Here is an 18,430-nt window from a genome sequence, read left to right on the forward strand (position 1 = left end):
TTAGGTTGATTAATTGGAAGAGTTTTGTTTTAATTTAGGCGATTTTCCTCCCTAAATACTCTTCCTTTCTATCATGTCTAGATGGTCAAAGTAGCAAACCACTTGTCATCGGGGTCACTTTTGCAAGTTTGGAGACAAATTAAGATCAACCGTTTTTCGTTTTTACTGCAACTTTTTATTGGAATATGAAATATTTAATCAGAACAGGAAAGTTGGGAAACACATGAAGAATAGAGACATGGTTACCAACTTTCTCCCTGCTCATCCACAACCCAAATTAATATTTCTTGTATTAATTTATTAAGTAATTAATTGAGTCATTTCAAAGCAGGTGATAGACTATGTTGTCTCAGGTATGATACATCTTTTTGCAAGACGACATTGGTTTAACACTGCAACAAATTCTTCTTTCCAGATGGGTCAGCTTAATTCCTCGTCGCTTGGATGTGGACTAGATTTAGTAACTGGTGTATGATAATAAGTGCTTACCTCACTCCTCAGAGAGCACTTAATCCAGCGAATGAGGTTAAGAACATCAATAATAATTCATGTTGTTATCATATCCCAGCAGTGAGGACACCTCATCCCTCACGTTGATACTCACCTTTGAAATTTATAACCCTTGTTCAGGGCTGGAGAAACATCAGACGGAACCAAAGGAAGGCACAATGAATGCAATAACTATAGCCCTGCCTTTCCACTAATAAAATAGTGTCATGTAAAATATAAAGCAAATTCTCACAGATTGAAGGAGATTGATACTGTTGTCCCAGGCTGATGATACGTTATCTAAGATTGGGTTATGAATGAAAAAGAGACATTAGTTCAAAAACTAATGAAGCATCAAAATAGCCATGTAGTCTGAATGGTAAATGTCACACAATTGTTAATTTATGGATTGTCATAAATGTGTAATGGTTGGGTAAAATAACGTCAGCTATCACTGAGTGAAGAGTTAAAGAGATCAAGCTTGTAGTGAGTCTTCCGGCAACTGTTTGAACAAGTATTTTCATTGTTTTGCTGAAAATCAGTTCATAAAGCGATCCGTCCAATGTGTTTAGATACTGCGGGAGACTTGTTAAGAATTCCAGGAGGTAGCGCATGTGTAAGAGATTATAATTATCAACATGTTGTCCAGTCAACTATTTGAATAAAACAAGGTCTGGTGACTCGGAATCGGCTTCCTCAGGACTTTGACATTGCTTTCTGCTTTTGCTAATTTTGGTTTGCTTTTATAGGTAGAGGAATGTCACCATTGCCTCCTCTCAAATAATTCATTCTTATAAGCGCTTTGATCTTGTCATCTTAAAGGCCCACAGACGAACGTGTAGAGAGCTAACTCCCAGGGGACTTAACTTCAAACAACGCAGAGCAAGAAAAGAGACAGACTCGGGTATTTTTCCCCCATGTTCATGATTTTAGTACTGTTTTCTTCAGACTCTAGCAACCAAACCTTTAAGAATGGAGTTCTGGAAATCAGGAAACAAGAAATGAGACAAGCTCACTGCTTAGGAATTGCATACAGTTTCTGATTAAAGAAACATGCTTTCTACAAACTGAAAAATGCTTTTTACAAACTACCAAAATGTTACAAAACCTTGTTTGTCAAGAAAAGCTGTGACAAGAAATTGTGTCTATTCTGAAATTGTCATTTTCCAGACTTTACCGAGCATCAAAACTGACTTTTTATAATATATATATATATTTATATATATATAAAATTGGAAAGCCAGATTTACAGAGGAAAGGAGAGACAGAGAGAAAGATCTGAGTATCGCTTCGCTTCTCAAGTCACCATAACCTGTGTGTCCACAACATTAAAAAAAAAACAAACAATATTGTTCTTCTTCCTTTTATATACATTGCCTCTGGAGAGGGGACTTAGTTCTTGCTGGTGCAAATCCACATTAAGTATTCCAGACCAGTGAGTATTTCCAGGCATGGAGGTGGCATGGTTGAATTCATATCCAGGCCCCTTTTGATTCCACCATACGACTTGATCAGTCTGTCTCTGTGCCTATCCCCTAGGAGTAAGTAGGGAACTAAATTTATATTTTCTACTCCAGTACCTGAGTTCAGAGTCCTTTCTGCCACATGATCCTCAGAGCAAACACATCAGGAAATTCTTAATCTACTTTGTCTCCACAGCTTATAAGCAGCTGTCGCTATAAATAAAGACCAGTGTCACTCTCATCAAACTTGAAATTTAACACATGCCTTTGCCAGTCAATGAGGGATTTCCTCTAGCCCCCTGACTGTGTAAATCTCCTGTCCTCCAGTGGTTTTACTTCGGTGTAATACTACTATGAAAGCACTTTCGGCGACAAAGACTTCACAATTTAAAAGAGTAATAACGAACCTTGAAAATTCTACAAATACAGGATCGTTTTTCATGATATTTGCCATTTTCATGTCCCATGACATAATTAGTACTCAAGAATCAGACAACTATATCATACTGGAGTCTGAAATAAGAAAATCAGATAAAGTTAACTGTTTCAGGCCTGTATTTTACACCAAAGTCCTGATGGACCAAGGCTAAGATATTTCTCAAGATAACACTCAAGTATTATGTGTGTACGTCGAGATTTCCCAGCTTATGTGCAACCTAAAAAACATATGCAAGTTCAGTATAACTCTGGGAGCTTTCTCACAGCCGAGATGAACAAGAAGGACTGATAAATAGGTCTTTATGAGATAGGCACTGCCATAGTGCTTAAGGTATCAATTATGATGTTCAGGGCCCCTAGTGGAGTGTGTGGGTTGGATTCTGCCTCCACTCTGGGCTGCTGCTTTCTAGCCAGTGGGAGGCAACAAGTGATGGATCATGTAATTCTTTGCCTTCCACATGCCAAATCTATAGAGTTCCTGACCCTTAGCTTTATTCTGGTGGAGTCTTAACGGTCGCAGCCATTTGAGGAGTGAACCAGCAATTGTAAGCTATCTAAAGTCAATTAATTAAAGAAAAACAGATTTATTTTTACACTTTTTGAATGTCAGACATGTATATTGAAAGTCTTCAAGGTTTTCTCATTCTATTTTTTTTTTTGCCTTACTCAGCCATCACTGTTCATAAGAAATTATAAACTGAGTTTATATATATATGTTCAACTGTGAGTAGTGCATCATAGTTCCAAGTGATGTTCCAGAAAATTGAGATTTATATAAAACTGACCATGGAAAATGCTGTGAGATGGGACCAGTGTGGGGAGGTAACAGGATCATTCACCCGCTTGCCAGGGCCAGCATCCCATATGGGCGTGGTCGGTGTCCTGGCTGGTCACTTCCCTGTGTGTGTCCTGGGACGGCAGCTCTGGCTCCCATCTCCAGCCCAGCTCCGTCCATTGCAGCTGTTCGGAGAGTGTACTTTCAGATGAAAAATCTCTCCTTCTCTCCCTGTAGTTCTGGCTTTGCAAGTAAAATAAATCTTTTTTAAAAATGTTGTGAGATGAAAATATTTTAAACAAAAGTCACTTGCAAAATACAAAACATCGTTGCATGCTTGGCTTGTGCATGTTCACATAATGTGCATCTAAGAAGGGGGTTTTACTGTTTCTGTTTTCATGTTAAGAAATTCTGCTAATTTCTTGCCAACAGGACCCGTGAACAGACTCCCATGGACTCTCAAACCCTTTGGCCGAGGGAGCAGAGGAAGTGTAAACAGAACCGAAAAAGAAGCCATCAAATTCCTTTTTAAAAAGTGGTCCAATGCAGTGGCCTAGTGGCTAAAGTTCTCACCTTGAAAGTGCCGGGGTCCCATATGGGTGCTAGTTCTGGTCCCAGCTGCCCCGCTTTCCATCCAGCTCCCTGCTTGTGGTCTGGGAAAGCAGTTGAGGATGGCCCAAAGCCTTGGGACCCTGCACCCGCGTGGGAGACCCAGAAGAAGCTCCTGGCTCCTGGCTTCAGATTGGCACAGCACCAGCTGTTGAGGTCACTTGGGGAGTGAATCATCGGATGGAAGATCTTCCTCTCTGTGTCTCTTCCCCTCCATATATCTGACTTTCCAACAAAAATAGATGAATCTTAAAAAAAATTTTTTTTGGAACAGTCATCTTAACTAGTTAAAATTAGGGAATAAAGGCAAGACTCAGTCATTTTTTTGTTCGCCTTTAGAAAGATTCTTGTTAAAATTTTTACCTGATTTTCCCCAGGAAGCTTAACTATATTTCACACCATTCTACAAAGAGTCATCCTCCATATAAGCTTATACTGTTTCATCTCTTGTTGTATAAAAGATGCATTTAATGTTGGAGATTTCACACTCTCACCTTTCATGTTCCTTATGCTCTTCCTGTGGGTCTGTTGCCTCCCGGGAGCCCTAACTGGGATGGTTATTGCAGTCATAATTGAAAATTAATGATGAGAAGCAGTCTCCGAGCACAGCCTTATCTTTCCCCTGCTCGGGCCCAGGAGTGTGCGGCGCAGGTCTCGTCTCTGGGACTGGAGCGGTGATTACTCATCCTTAGGCTCAGAGAAGTGGCGTGGACTGGCACTAACACAAGTATGTGGATGCAACGCCCATTAATCTCCAAACACCATATGGGAAGAAAAGAAAAAGTCTTTGCAAGGGTTCTATAAAGGGAACTATTGTGCAGTCAAATTTTCTAGAAGAAAAGAGTAATTTGTAACCCCTGTGAATCAAGACCAAAGGGTTTTTTTTTTATTATTATTATTTTTTTTTACCTCTACTTACAAGGAGGCTTTTCTCCACGTGAGAAGATGTAAATGGAGTGTGAAGGGGAACGTGGAAAATCAGAGGACGAGGGAGCTGACAGCACGAGGGGCAGGTGGTCACGACCTGTGTGTGAGCGTGATGAGCTGGCTGCGAGCCGTGCTTTCGTCATGAGTGCGGCTGACGCACACGATGGCCCCGATGAAACGACAAGCAAGTGGAAGAACAGCAACTGTGCATTTGGGGGTTGTGACACTCACCTTCGGTATCTGATAACTGAAAAATAATATGAACATGAAATCAGGTTGGCATTGATAATATGATTTTTTTGTGCTATTGTTACATGTCGCCATGGTCATTGCCGGTATGTGTGGTGGCACAGCCATGGCAGTAGTACTAAACGGTGCTGTGATGACCCACCAGGAACCTTCAAACGCATCCTCATTCGGGAGGGCAGGTCATTGCCTCTCTGAATAATGTCTGTCGCGCCTTCCTCTCTTGGGGTCCCGATGGAGTACTACCGCTTAGCACACATGGGGATGGGGTACCAGACTGAAGGTACCTCGTCCCTGGGAAACAAGCCTTTGCATCCCTGGAGACACCGGTAATGCATGCCTCTTCTGATATCCTCGATATTACACCTGACAGGGGCTCAGTAAATTCTGGTTGAAGTTCGCCAGGTAAGTGAAGGTAAGTTACTTCGGTTCAGTTTTGCTTTTTCCACTGACACAGCGATCTCTCTCTCTGTAAGCAGTTTTTGTGTAAGATACAGTGTCTCCTTATGATTATTAACATAGCGTCTTTGGGTGGTCCTGTGTTTTCAAAGTTTATTTATCAAAATGTGTGTGTGTGTCTGTGTGTGTGTGTGTGTAAGACACACACAGAGAGATTACTTCTTCTTCTTTAGATTTGCTTATTTTTATTGCAAAGGCAGATACACAGAGAGGCGGAGAGACAAAGGTCTTCCGTCGGATAATTCACTCTCCGAGTGACAGCAATGGCCGGAGCCGTGCCGATCTGAGGCCATGCGGGTGCAAGATCCCTCAACTGTTTTCCCAGGCCACAAGCAGGGAACTGGATGGGAAGCTAGGCCACCGGGATTAGAGCCGGTGCCCATATTGGATCCCGGCGTGCTCAAGGCGAGGATTTTAGCCGCTAGGCCACCGCATCGGGCACGAGAGGAATTACATCTGCTGGTTTGCTCCCCAAGCTGCCTGCAGCCGTGCAGATGGGGCCAGGCTGAAGGAAACATCTGGGATTCCCGTTTGGGTCCTGTTTGGGTCTCCCCTGTGGTTGGCAGGAACCTGCCTTCCAGGCTCATTAGCGGAAAGTTGGACGGCAATCAGAGGTGGAGTCATTTCCAGGTACTCTGACATCAGATATGGGTGCACCAAGTGACAGTCACCCGCACTGCGCTGGTCACCCCCTCCTCCCATTCTGCATTAGACATCTTGATTCTGCCGGTCCATCTTGGGTGCTACACTCTCCTTAGTAGACGCATGTGGACCAAACTGAGAGAGACATGGCACCAAGTCACTCTTATTTAACGCCGTTGGTTCAGGAGAGGATAATTCGACTTAAACTCCCATAGTTCCAGAGCAATTCTTAACAGTTTTTAAAATAGATTTTCATTTCTTCGTACTTATATTATTTCTGCTAAAAAAAGACAATATTTTACAGGATACATGTTATGTGAAGCTTTGATAACAGGACAGCATCATTATACCATCGCATTTTAAGACATACATGACCTCTTTGCTCAATTGAGTTAATTAGTAATTCATTAGCTTAATTAATTGAGAAATTATTTTGAAAAAACCAAGACAAAGAGAGAGAAGGAGGCAAAGAAGTCTTCAATTTGTTGGTTTATTTCTCAACTGGCCAAGGCTCCAGCTCTGGGCCAGCTGGAAGGCAGTGGCCAGGAACTCTGCTGTGGTCTCTAACAGGAGTGTCCAAAGCACGAGTGCTTGAGCCACGTTCCGCTGCTCGCCCAGGAGCATTTGGAGGAAACTGGGCCAGAAACAGAATAACTGGGACCACAAGTCTAATATGGAATCCAGAAACCGCAAGTAGCAGTTTAACCTACTCTGCCACATGCTAAAACCTCACTTGCAATGTTATTAAATCAGTCTCTCTACATATTTAGCTTTAGTGGTTATTTTTATTGCTAGCTAAACTGAATAGATAATTATGTATCCTTTCTGTATTAAACACGATCATTTAAAAGTCAAGATTTTAATCTGTTTTAGTTTGTCTCATGAAGTTTGATATGCTATACTTTTATTGTTCAGATTGAAAATGGTTTCTTGTATCAATCTACTTTTTCATTCATTCATGGGTTTCTAAGGGTGTAGTGATCGGTTTTGAAATGTTTCCTACGTTTATCATTGTAGATTTAATTAATTTATTGTGGTCTTGATGATGTCTGTCCTCTTCAGGATTTTCTTTAATGCAATTATTTTTAAAATGTTCTGATTTTAATTTTTATTTTTTTGCCATTTCCTTTTAATTCTTGTTTTGCTATTAGTAACCTTCCTATGATATTACTCTCGCTATTTGATTTTCTTATATGCACTTGCCTTATATTATCTTGCTTTACCAGTAACCAATCTTTAATTTTGTGTTTCATTTCCACAGTAACAGTCTAGATCATCTCTATGTCTTCGTTCTCCTACTATGAACTGCTATGAGGCAACGATGTGCTCCATCTTACCAGTGAGTGAATCTCCGTAACTAAACCACTGTTTTGTAATTTTTCTCATCCATCTTCACATTTATTTTGTGTTAGAAAGATTTGATGCATCCATTTAGCTAAGAAAACTATTACATACCAACTGCACGCAACAGATTTGTCAGACAACAGATGGTCACTGGTGCTAGGGGAATGTGTACAAGGCATCACGGAAGATATTGTAAAAGACACCTGTTTTGAGTTAGTTAAAAAGGATAGCAAAATTTGCAATGTAAAATGCTGTGCACAGTGAAAATGACTAACTCAGAAAATTCAGCAAATCTGGGTGAGAGAGACTTGTGCCTGAAGAAATTCTATTTAAACAGAAATCAGGTGGATATGAGCTGCCTGGGTTAAGACAGGGGAAGGAGCCTGTGTGAAAATTTTGATTGAAATATTGAGAAAAAGCGAAATTTTCGTTTCATTTCCCTTTGAAACAGACAGTTTGTAAAGCTTGTTCAGACTTGCAGAAAAACTGGACAGAGATTCCATTCAGTTGTCAATTCAGTTTCAAAGGTGAACTTCGTGATAGTGTGTAGAGTGCGATCATTGTAAACTGGATTTCACATCCTTTGTTGACCACCCATGTTGGCTTTTTAATTTGAATTTTAAGTAATTGCAGACTGAAACAAATTGAAGTATATGATAATTAGCTGTATCAAGACATGTCAGTTTTGTTCTACTGTGCAGTGGTGAGCGTTGGAGGACTTGTAAAACCAGGACAAGTCATTTGGTTAGCGTGGTGCATGGGATGCACACACCGCTTATTGGGATGTCTGGATTCCAGTTCTGACCGTTCCTACTACTGCTAGTGCACAGCCTGGAGGGCGGCTGCTTGTTAATGCCCAGCAAGGAGGCAGCAGGTGAGAACCCAAGAAGCTGCATTCCTTTCCCGCATGTGGGAGACCTGGGTTCAATTCCAGCTCCAGTGGTTGGGTTGTAAGCATGTACAGAGTGAACTTGCCTTGTTCTCTCTCTCTCTATCTCTCTCTCTCTCTCTCTCTCTCTCTCTCTCTTTCTCCCTCTCTCTGCCTCTTTTCCTCTCTCTCAAAAAAAAATCAATATTTTGAAGATAGAAAAATTAGGAAAGTCAGATATACCAGCAAGTAATCGGATGAACTATGTATCCCAGTATAGACGTGATTCTTCCCCACCCAAACCATGGCTTAACTCAGGAATAGCTAGTTGTCCCTAGGATTTTGCATGCCACCTGGTTAACAGGAGAGCTCTGACCACAGCGGGGGGTAACAATGAGACTGGAACACGGAAGCAGTCTTTGATCTACATGAGCACTGCTCTGATTTCAATGTATTCCTCTGATTACCCAACAGCAGACAACATATGGCAATTTCCTAAGTTTCTGCTGGAAAGTGTTATATCGCACCTGTTCGCATTTGCCAAGGCATGTCATAAATCCACAGCTACCTTTAGAGAGTCAGAGGCTTATGATCTGACTTTATATCCAAAAGATTTGTGAATGTCTTTAATGGTGATGAAAGTGGCATTAATGTACTGTCTACACAGTAAAGAGAAGAATTATTTATTTGCTTATTATACAGGCATGATTAATTATGCTGAGAGATTAATTTAATAATGTGTGATGGGTCTGTTTGTGGACAGAACACCCATATAATACTGTAAGAGTAATGAGACTGACAGATAAAAGGTAGATAGATAGCAAGCGATGGAATTTTGCTTTTCCTCCTTTGCTTTTCCTTACTGGATGTACTTGAATGTATCTTATTCATGAATGTATCATAATTATACTGCTACTTCAGGAACTTATTAGTGGCAGTCATTTATTTTGTCTACAAAACGATCTGCTCAAACACGTTAAGCGTTTACTAACCCTGTCCCCAGAGTGTGATCTCCAGGATGAAATTCACTGTCTTGGATATGGCTTAACTGAGACTTATTTTAGTACTTTCCAGACAACGAATGGGATGGTACTCGGAACGATCTAAGTAAAATCTGGTTAATTATGGCACTGTTAGGTCATTATAGTGAGGATTCACCCTGAGTCTGTCGCCTGGACACCTGACCTCCTAAACTAATATTCTTGTTTAACAATGTGGTGATTATTGAAAAAAGTAGCCTTGAGGTAGTTTATAAATATTCATTTCACTTACTTCTAACAAGGCAGTAAAGATATTATCATTCGTCATGAGTGGAAACCATATTTGAACACAGCTTTTAACTGCTAGTGGTTGGAGAGTAATTATTGTACAAATAACTCAAATCAAAACCTTTTGACTAGTTTCTGACCCAAGATTAAAACATTCTTGTATACCACACCATCAAAATAAAAGACTTTACTGGTGATTCAAAATATCAATGTTATGAGTGAAGCAGAAACATTTACTGATAAATATAGTTTTTTAAAAATGTCTTTTCAACAAGTGCGTGTATGAGAGAGAGGGGGTGGGGAGAGAGAGAGAGAGAAATATTGAAAAAGAAGCATCTGCTTCAGGTGATAGACTTTGCTATTGTTGTTTCCTAGGAGATGCACAATTGCTTTGCGGAAAGTGACCTTTAGAGCGCTCGTGTCCCTCACCAGGGTCAGCAAATAACAACGGAAAAATCCTTCGCTCATGAGTGCCAAGGTACTAGCAGTTTCTCAGACAGGAGCGCCATACGGCAAGGGTTAAAGTGAAGAGAAAGGACACTGCGGTACAGCTCACTTCCCGTCTGTACTCAGCAGCTTTGAGACGCCGATTACATACGTGCTCTGGCGCGTCATGTTGCAGCTCTTCCCCTTTCCTCTGCTGCCTATGAGATGGTTTTGCGCACACGCTGGGCGCATGCTTTTGGAGATCCTCACAACGTGCAGTCACCATGTGTGCAATTCGTATTTCCCTTGAAAACGTTGCTCTTTTAACCTTGGTGAGCTCTCCCTTTGGTCACACATGCTAAGGCAGAAAACATATTAGGATGCACTCTTTGCTATTTCAATTTTATTATTCAATAAAATACACCTTCATTTACCCACATATATGAACAAATGTATGTATACGTGTACTTTAAGGTAAACATTGAGCCTCCCTCATTAAAATAATGTGATTCAGTTTGGTTTAAGTAAATAACATTTGGTCAAAAAACTGTGTGAATGGGAACTGTGGAAAAACACAAATGCTTCACTCTGCTTGGGGAGCTTCAGTGACGCTTGCCATTTCTGTCCCCCAGGAGTACAGGGCAGTTCGCTGTGGTTGTGGGGACAGTAAACGAAGAATTTCCCACCAGTGTAACAAGAGCAGGAGCTTGCACTCAGCCAGATGCCTTCAAGTCTCCCTGTCCCCGGTAAGAGGGCAGGCTCATTGTGCTGCCTGGGTCTCACAGAGAAATGGGACAGAGTTGGGCAGCTATAGGCAGGGAGGAAATCCAGAGCGTGCCTTTTGGACTAGACTGTTGACCCCTGTCAGCTGGCTAAAAAGCGTAACTGTTCAGAAGGACTATATTTGTAAATTGTTTTGTTGTTGTCTTTGTTCTGATACACCGCAATCTTAAAAATTCAGGTACATATAATTGTTTTAGAAGTCAAAATAAAAATATTTCAAAGTGATCCATCAATTACTGGCATTTAGTGACATTCCAACTTCTTTAAATACTATAGAGTACCAATTGGGTATCTGATTACACACTGACTTTTTTAAAACAAAGACAGCTTCTAGCTTTCTCAGGCATTATAAAGGGCACTGAGTTTTTAGTTTTGTTCAGATAGAATTTGACTGTAAGTATCTAACCGCTGAGAGTGTATATTTTACACAGCAAAGAAGAACTAAGAGCAATGGTAATGATTGCAAACATTGAAATCAGTCAAACATTTAGATGAATTTAAAATTCAAACAGAGATAAAAATTCTTGTTACAATTTCTTATGTCCTGTAGAGAGAGAAAAACAAGACAACTTTATTTTGCTTCTACGTTGATTTCAAATAGGTTTTGCATGAAGTGCACTGGGAAATTTAATAGTAATAAAAATTCATTTAATCTATGTGAATCATTAAAGTCATGTGTAGGTTTTTGTGCACTTAATGTCTATGCAAATCGGTGCTTTAAAGAATGCTTATTTGGGACCAGTTGTGACACAAGAGGTAAGCTGCTGCTTGCGGGGCCAGCATCTCATTGCTGCTGCATTGCCTAGCAGAGTGAAAGTGACTAAAGTGACTTTCAGCGGATAGTGTAGGCAGTGGATAATGACCCAAGCACCTGCCACTGCTATGGTGATTCACAAAGCACCTTGCTCCTGGCTTCAGTAGATGAAGTTTCTCTCTCTGTCTGACATTGTGCTTTTCGTATAAATAATAAGCGAATGATTTTTTTTTAGAAAAGAATGCTCTTTGCGTACAATAATTTCAAGAGAATGAGAGTTAATATGACATGGTGAAGATAAGAACTGTGTTAGAAATAAAAGTACTGTTGCTGATTTCCTGTTTGGATGTTAGGAGTAAGGTGAGGGAATCACAGCATGAGCCTGTGATCTGTAGGAGAAATTAATGAAACTTTGTAACCTGCTCAGCACTGGTGACAGAGATAAAATGATTCATTTGGACAGAGGGTTTTTTTCCCCCCTCTTTTGTTCAAAATCAAATAGTGATTGCGTACATGTTATTTAATGCCCTTCCCTCTGGGATTTCTCATAGCTCTCTTTAAAAACTCCTGGCAAATAAAGTTTTTGGGGAAGAAGTGGCTTACTATGAACACTCCTGGTGGAAACCAGTTTATTCATGGAGCCAAGATCAACATCTCCCAAAATAAATCTCATTGCTATCATGTTCTTGCTGGTTTTGTGCAGAGGACATTGCCCTCTGTAATGCTCTGTCATAACCCACAAGTCCAGTGTCATGATAAGAAAACATTAGAAATCCGAAACTGAGGCAGTTTGTGTGAACTGTCAGGAATCTTCAAAAGTGCTAAAGTCACACAGAAAAAAGAAAAGAGGAAAAATTGTTGGAAATCGGAGGAAGCTAAGAGGTCGTAGTCACTGAATGACTAAAGGCCAACATTAATAAAAGAGAAAAAAAAAGTTGTGAAAGTACAGCCTATAATGTAGCTAGTGGTATTATAGCAACATTAATATCATAATTTGGAAGATCTATCCTGGCAATAAGTCAATAGTGCAGGAAGTTGGGTAAGTAGGCATAGAAAATTGTAATATATTGCAAATTTTCTGCAAAGCCAAAATTATTTCAAAATTAAAAACTCTAACAGTGGCAAATAAATATATTGAAAGAAATGGATTATGAATCCCGAATTATACATGAAATAACAATATAAACCCAGGGTATATTAATAAGTGAATGAATAAATTATTTTATGAGTAGAAGATTATTTACATATTATCAAAGATCCCTATGAAGAAAATCCATCAATGTTTCAGAGGAAATAATGATTTGCTTGTTGGAGAAGCTAGACATATGCTTTCTTAATGAAATGATCTAAGTTAACATTATCAAAAATGATGCAAAGATACAAATCAATATTGTCTGTCACTAGACAGGATACACATATTGCCTGCACTCATAAATTTAATTTAAAAAAAACTAAGTTGATGAAAGTGCACAACTATTTTAAAAATAATCAGCCACAGCATTTCTTGTGTGAATTAGTGTAAAAGGGGAATAAGTGAGACTACAGCAAAATGGACCATTAAGTGCTTGCCACAATGAATTCAATGAAATTAATTCTCTAATAGAAGATACAGTAACAATAACCCATACCTTCTCGAATAGTCTGCCCACGGCAGTACAGTACTGAGATTCTGAGGACATGAGAAACCAGGTCTTGGGTTTGTCCAGTCCTGCCTGATTTTGCTGGTTAGCTTTTTAGGACTTTGCCACTGAACCTCTCTGAGCCTTGATTCCTGACCTACATAATGGAATGAATCATAGCACACCTGTCTTATAGGATGGAAATAAGATTTCACAGGATTTGAGAAAGTACACGAATCAGAACTTAGCATCAGACACCAATTTTACTTTCCTAGTTTCACTTTCTCCCGGCCTGGGCCCACCCCAAAATATAACAGAAAAAACAGCAACAGAGAGCTACCAGAAAAACAAAAAGAAAAATCCTTGCTATACCCGTTTACAAATGATGGCAGAGAAAGTGGCAGAGGATATCTCAAGATCACTGGACTGCTTAGGATACGACTTAGATCTCTTGTCTTAGGTGTTTAAATATACTAGGTAATAAGCATTGCAACATGACAGCTGTTAAACAAAGAGTGAGGCTTTGGTGCTGCAGCAGTCTTTTGTGGTACCTTCATCCTATTACCCAAACTTCCAACCCAGGTTCCTGCTATTATACAGCCAGGAAGGAGCAGGTGTGGGTTCAAGCTCTTAAATCCCATCCACCCATGCGAGAGACGTGGATGGGATTAACGATTGCTGAGTTTGGTCTGGCTCATCTCCATGAGCACAGAGATTTGTGAAGTGGACAGAGTGGAAAGTTATCTCTATCTGTTTCTGTTCTTGCATGTCTTTATTGCTCTGCAATAATAATAATAATATCATAATAAACAACTTTAAAATGGTTCTTTCTATGAGCGCTGGCCCTGTGAACGAAATTAAGAAATTATACTCAGTATAGTAAGTAAATCTGCTTGTAAGAAACTCAAAGAAATAAATTTGAAGATAAAGAAGATGCTATTTGCATATCTATATTATGTATTATTTACCATAAAATACATAGAGGATATAATTACAGCATTTGATCTATCCTTGGAATCATTTTTAACAAGAGAACAAGCTGTATGTTGTGTACATAGCTTATCTAATTCACTAGCTGCCCACAAACTATTTCATGTTGGCATTTTTCTGTTTATAGCATCAATGGGATGAATGCCCCGAGAAAGCCATGGTTACCATGGAGTAAAGGAAAATATGGTACTTCAATGCCCACTGAGACCATCTATAGTGCGGTGTCCATGTTCTATACGGTAAAACTGACCAAAAATCAGAGGGATTTCTTTATCCACCCACCTTAAATGTTCAATTCAAGATGTGCACTGTTGCTTTGATTTCAGAATACTGGACCATTGCTGAAATTCTGATATGGTAATGTGCTTATGAAGGAATTTGATGTTCTATTTTTTGTTTTGATTATGAAAGCGAAATGTGTTTATTGTAGAGAAAAGTACTTTAGTTAATTGAACTGACAGCAATTAAAAATAAAATTCCTGTAACATTTATTTTCTTGTCAAAACTCAAACGACCAACAAGGAGAGGTTATCTAAAGATAAATAAGTTTATTCGGGCAGGAATGCCATGTTCAACTATGTGAATATTCAAAGAAGCTGAGGCCAGGGAACGACTTGAAGGCAAAATTGAGGAAATTATGTCAATTATTATGAAACTATAATCCTCGGTTACAGGAATCAGTAACAAGCGTGCCCTTGATCCAAGATTTAATGGGCTGTTTTTGGGAAGACAAGTTTATACAATTTTTGTGCAAGGCTGGGATGGACTTTGTGCAAGGTTGTGGTTGCACTGTAATCCGTTCTGAGAACTGTCTTCCAGCAAATGTGTATGAAAGCTCTTCGTAAACCCGTAGCTTTCCTTATTGTTTTCCATTATGATTCTCTTTCGGTATGGCCCTTCTTTTTTGTTTCAATACATGCACACACATCTTTCATGAATGAATCTCACATTCAACATCGCGTTCTACAAGCAACGTTTGCTTTAATATAAAAATCATGACTTTGATTTAATATCCACCGTTCATCCTTTTATCTTATCTATCTTGTTGAGTTTGGGCAGCCTTATATATACAACGACTATCCAATGACTGTTTCCTGAACCTGGAACTGCTTTAGCATTTAGTCCAAATGTTTACTTCTTTGTCTCGTTGACTTGGAAGGAGTTCATGATGTGATGCTTTGTTACTTTCCTCCTGAATTCTTGTCCTTCTTTTGGGGGAAAAATACCTGAAATTAACCTCTGTAGATATTTATAACTGTATGTCCTTTTGTGTCCTTGTGTGTGTGTGTGTGTGTGTTTTTTAACCAATGGCTGTTATATTATCAAAAGCTACTTAATTTATCTTTATTCATTGTGGATAAGTCCATTAGCCTCCATCATTCACTAGTGAAATTGGGTCACTGCTGAGTCCAAATTATGACAGTATTATTTAGCTAAGTGAGAGGAGTAGCTTATAATCCTTTAAGACAGCTAACCCAGACCTATTAAAGCAAGAATAGAAGGATTGTGAAAAATGATCATTCCCTTAGCAGAACTGAAGGCAACACATTTTGATATATACTTCTTTCTAACGTCTGTGGTTTATGTAATTCATCTCTATTTTTAGAGGGTTTCAGGGCAGTTCCATTTTTCTCTTTCTTGTTCAAAAGAGATGCCTTCTTATTGCTCTTGTTAAAAAACAAGACTAAACATTGTTTAGTCACCTGGAGTAGTATTCACCACTAACATATAAACGCAGAAATCCGGTCCAGCCAGATTGGTACAGGTGCTGTGATAGAGAAGCTTCAGATGATGTGGGCGATGTCCGCAGGTATGCCCACATCTGTCTGCTTGTGGCCTGGGAGAGCAGTCGAACAAGGATGGCCCAAAGCCTTGGGCCCCTGCACCTGCATGGGAGACCCAGAAGAAGCGCTTGGCTCCTGGCTTTGTACGGGCACAGCTTGGATCATTGTGGCCATTTGGGAAGTGAATCATCGGTTGGAAGATCTTGTTGCCTCGCCTTCTTTCTGTATATCTGACTTTTTAATAAAAATAGAATAAAACCTTAAAAATAATTAGAAGCTTGAGTGTTGGTACACGGTAGGTTAAGCTACCACTTGTGCTAATCCCATCCTCAATTGGAGTGGTAGTTCAAGACATGAATGCTCTGCTTCTTTTCTATTTTAGTTTATTTTTACATAAAGATTTATTTAATTTTTCCCTTGATGTAGTTTACTGCTAATGTGGTTTGATAACAGCTGAAGATGGCCTGGGTGCTTGGGCCTCTGCTGCTCAAATGGGATACCTGGATCAAGTTCCTGGCTTTTTTTTTTTTAAGATTTATTTATTTTTATTGCAAAGTCAGATATACAGAAAGGAGGAGAGACAGAGATAAAGATCTTCCATCCAATGATTCACTCCCCAAGTGACTGCAATGGCTGGAGCTGTGCCGATCCAAAGCCAGGAGCCAGGAACTTCTTCCAGGTCTCCCATGCAGGTACAGGGTCCCAAGGCTTTGGGCCGTCCTCCACTGCTTTCTCAGGCCACAAGCAGGGAGTTGGATGGGAAGTGGGGTCACCAGGAATCGAACAGGCACCCGTATGGAATCCTGACATGTTCAACGTGGGGACTTTTAGCTGCTAGGCCACCGTACCGAGCCCAAGTTCCTGATTTTTGACTTCAGTCTGGCCCAGTTCTGTCCTTTGAAGCCATAGTAACTCAACAACACCCTATTTACTTTTCATATCTTCATCAGTATCATGTGTAATATTCTGTATTTCATAAAGATATGCTTTCTCACTCAGCTAAAACAGTAACTGTTACTGTGTTATATTTAATGATAAGATTATATTTGAAAAATGATCTTCCTCTTCCTGTTAGCTTCCCAAATCAGAAAACGTCACCAACACTTTCCATTCAAGGTATCAACATTGGTGTACCAGTGGAGGGGAAAGAAACAGAGTGAATCTGGGATACTGGCAATAATCCACTTACAAGGTGATGGTTATATGGTGTGTGCAAGGTGATAAATCATTTTTTAAACCATGTTCTGACATGGTCTATAGCTCATAATCAGGTTTATTTGATCCATGGGAGACATCAGCATGCAGTAAGGGCTGCTCTCTCTCTGTGCTCACATCGCCTCATTCTTTAATGCCTGAGAAATCAGCAAGGCAGTTAAGACGAGTCTGGAGTTCATGAACTTTGTGCACTGGTGTTGACACCTAAAACCAGACCTTGTCCCTCTGACTTTCCTCAGTTTGCACTTGTAGTTACACAAGAAGTAGTTGCAAAACTAATCTTCAAGCTTTTGTATTTGCACCTCAAAATGGTGGTGGTGTTTTTATTCTGCAAAACTGGATAAAATGCCAAACAGAGAACCCAGCACAGTATTTAGCATCTTAGAGTTTCATTGGAAAGCGGTCCATCTAGCTGATTTAGTTGCATGTTATTTGAAACACAGCAGTTCCAGACATATCATATTCTGTGTATTTATAAGCAACTAGCAAAACTGTCAAACTGATATCAGTCTATCTGAACATAGTAGAAGGTTTTTTTCTGCAAGCTTTAAAAAATTCCAAAAAATCTAGATGTCATACACCTTCAGCAAATTTCTATAAATATTTTCTATAACTCATGTCATTGTATTTAGCCAAGATGTGAAATGATAGCACATTAGCATTACTCAACACCAGTCCCTCCTCCCAGTTCTTTTGAAAATATTCAGCATTTTGTTATGGGCTTATACTTACAACAGAAAAACTAATCATCATGGGAAATTATTATTAGTGAACAAACAAGCTTGATAATACAATTTGAATCTACAAAACCAATCTATAGATCATAAAATAGTGTTACCGATATGATTCTACTTTTCAAGTAGAATATTGGGGACTTACAAAATGATATATTTCTATCACAGAGTGTCATATGTATTATTTTAGCATATTAACAGTGAGATATTGAAGAAACTACAGAAAGAGGAAAGATATTGCATGCATTAAAAAAATAATGCTTGGGCCCAACACAATAGTGTGGTGGTTAAAGTTCTTGCCTTGCCTGCGCTGGGATCCTATATGGGCGCCGATTCTAATCCTGGTGGCCCTGCTTCCCATCCAGCTCCCTGCTTGTGACCTGAGAAAGCAGTCAAGGACAGCCCAAAGCTTTGGGACCCTGCACCTGTGTGGGAGACCTGGAAGAGCTCCTGGCTCCTGGTTTCGGATTGGCTCAGCTCCAGCCATTGTGGCCGCTTGGGGAGTGAATCAATGGACAGAAGATCTTCCTCTCTGCCTCTCCTCCTCTCTTTATATTTGCCTTTCCAATAAAATGAGTAAATGCATAAATCTTAAAA

The sequence above is a fragment of the Ochotona curzoniae genome, unplaced genomic scaffold (assembly GCF_017591425.1).
Source record: "Ochotona curzoniae isolate NIBS_2020 unplaced genomic scaffold, NIBS_Ocur_1.0 contig_2688, whole genome shotgun sequence".
NCBI classification, from domain to species: Eukaryota; Metazoa; Chordata; class Mammalia; order Lagomorpha; family Ochotonidae; genus Ochotona; species Ochotona curzoniae.